Below are 3,077 nucleotides of genomic sequence, written 5' to 3' on the forward strand. Positions count from 1 at the left end.
AGTCTCCAGGACACCGGTGGGGCTCTATTTCCTTGGGTCCCGTTGCCATTTCTCTGGATTTGCGAAGATCCAGCGGACTTTCTGTGGAACTCTCTTGTCGGGGAACTTGGGTGCCATGTCCCCTCATTCCGCCCTTCGTCATCTGCACCTGCACAAGTTAGGATCCATGTTCCTTGGACGGGAAGAGACAGGCAGGAGTCGGAATGCTGAACCATCATACTGGGGTCATTTTCTCACGTTGTCCAAGTGACCCCATGGTCTTCTTGAGCTTTGGAACCAGTCGCGTCCCACTCGACACTACACCCGACTCAGTTGCTGGATCTTGTTGGCCCTCCAGCGATCTCCTGTTGGATGAGTTGCACCTGCTGAAACTCGATTCCCCTTGGATTTGTGCTTCATTAATTATTCATGATTCAGGTGGGAACGCCTGCTTACATCCCCCTGTGGCTGTTCTCTGAGCTTTCCGGTCACATCGTTTCCTGCCACGCTCTTTGGTTCATTTTGGTCATGCTCCTTCTGCTGTCAGAGGAGCAGAGTTGATCTTGTTGATTCTGGATACTGATACTTTCTAGGTGATCTGGATAATCAAAGTAACGACCCTAAACGGCGGTGGAAGGGAGCAGCCATTTGGCGTTGCTCAGAAAATCCCACTCAGTTCCGAGGCCTCCTAGTCAGAGTCGTTCCTGGTCAGAGTCGTTCCCAGGTCAGAGAATGGAGATAGCCTGTGCATGATGGGATATCTCTACCTAGAGCTTTCAGTGAGTCTTGACCTCAGCTACCCTTAGGATCAGGGGGAGAAGCATGGAAAGGCCCGGTGCTCTTATATCCACTCCCTTCCAGGATATAAATAACAATATCACAGGGCTGGTGAACACAGCCTGCGATACTGGAATTATTACCATCCTCTCCCCCTCTGGATAATAGGAACCATATCACAGAAGAGCTGTACCCTCCCTGCGATATTGGGAGTAATATCATACACTTCTTCCATGAATATTAGGAGCAATATCACTGGGTGGCTTTCCATTCATTGCTATGTTGAGAGTCATGTCATACTCCACCCCCTAGATATTAGCATCACTGGCACAGGGTGAGTGCACACCTACTGCGATATTAAAACTAAAATCATGTTCTCCGTCTCTGGATATTAGGAACAGCATCACAGGTAGGTGTACACCCCCTGCGGTATTAGGAGTAATAATATGATTAATTATTAAACATCTATGGTCGATTTTAATAATTATCAATGACACAATTAATAGGATACCATTATTAATTATGGATAATTATTTTAAATATATGATTATGCACTCTTGAAAATAATTAGTAATATTAATGTCATTTAACAATATTATTCGTTCTTAATATTAATTATTATTTATTACCAACATCACTTATTTTTTATTTAAGTAACATTAATTGCTGATATCATTTTATTATTAATAGTGATATTATGATTAATTGTTATACTAATCATTAACTTTTTTACCAGTATTAATTTATACTACCTTTATTGTGATTATTAATATCGATGATTGCTATCAATTTTTATTATATTTATTAATATTAATAATTAAGAGACTTGTTCCTGATATCCGGCTGGGAGAGGATGATATTACTCCCAATATCGAAGAAAGGGTACACCCCTCTATGATATTATTCCTAATAGTCAGGGGGTAGAGGATGACATTATTGAAACTATCACAGTGAATGTCCATTCCTTCAGTCATTTTGTTCCTTATATCCAGAGTGGGAGAGGTTGATATGACTCCCAATTTCGCAAGACATGTACAACCGCCTGTAATATAGTTCCTAACATCTAGGTGGGGAGAGGATGATATTACTGCCCATATCGCACAAGTTGTAAAACCCCTTCGATATTTTGCCTACGATCCTGAGGGGAGAGGATGATATTACTCCCAATATCAAAGAAGGGGTACAACCCCCTGTGACACTATGCCCAATATCCACTTTGGGAGACGATGACATTACACCCAATATCGCAGGGGATGTACACCCACCTTGGGATATTGTTCCTTATATCGAGAGGGTGAGAAGATGTTATTGCTCCCAATAACGCAGGGACGGTGACTGTACACCCCTCCTGTGTTATTGTTTTTAATATCCTAGGGAAGAGAGAATGATACTACTCTCAATATCGCAGGGGGTGTACACCCACCCGGTGATATTGTTCTTAATGTACTCCACCTCCGTCCACCAGGGATATGTTTCTAATATCTAGGGGAAGAGAGGATAACATTATGCCCAATATTGCAGGGGAGTATACACACCCTCTTTAATGTTGTTCCTTTTATCCAAAGGTAGAGACGATGATGTTACTGGCCATATCGCAGGGGGTGTACACCCTTCTGTGATTCTTTTTTGGACATTCAGTGGGGGAGAGGATAACATTAATCCCAATATCGCAGAAGGCATACAGACCCCTGTGATGTGGCTCCTAATGTACAGGGGAAAGAGAAGAATATTGCTTTCAATATTGCAGGGAGTGTAACCACCCTGCCCCCCATATATTGTTCCTAATATGCAGTGAGGTGGAGGCTGAGAGTACTACCAATATCCCAGAAGTTGCACACACACCTGTGATGTAGTTCATAATATTTAGTGGGAAAGAGGCTGATTTTACTTTCGATATCGCAGTGGGTGTACACCGCCCCCAACCCTGGGGTATCATTCCTAATATCCAGGTGGGAAGATGACATGGCTGACAATATCGAAGGGGGTGGACAGCTCTTCTGTAATATGGTTCCTGATATCCAGGGGGTGAGTGGATGATATTACTTCCAATAAAGTAGGAACCGTACAGCCACCCTGGGATTTTGTCCTTAATAACCACAGGAGAGTGGTGACATTACTACCAATATTGCAAGGGGTGTACACCCTCCTGTGATGTTGTTTCTTAAAGGAAAGGAGAAGATGGTATTAGTACCAATATTGAAGGGATGGACAGCCCCCATGGGATATTGTTCTAAAGATACATGTTGAAAGAGGATGAGATTCCATCCAATATAACAAGGGGTGTACACCCCACCTGTGATATGAGTCGTAAAACCTAGAAG

The sequence above is a fragment of the Colobus angolensis genome, unplaced genomic scaffold (genome assembly GCF_000951035.1).
Source record: "Colobus angolensis palliatus isolate OR3802 unplaced genomic scaffold, Cang.pa_1.0 Scaffold632, whole genome shotgun sequence".
NCBI classification, from domain to species: Eukaryota; Metazoa; Chordata; class Mammalia; order Primates; family Cercopithecidae; genus Colobus; species Colobus angolensis.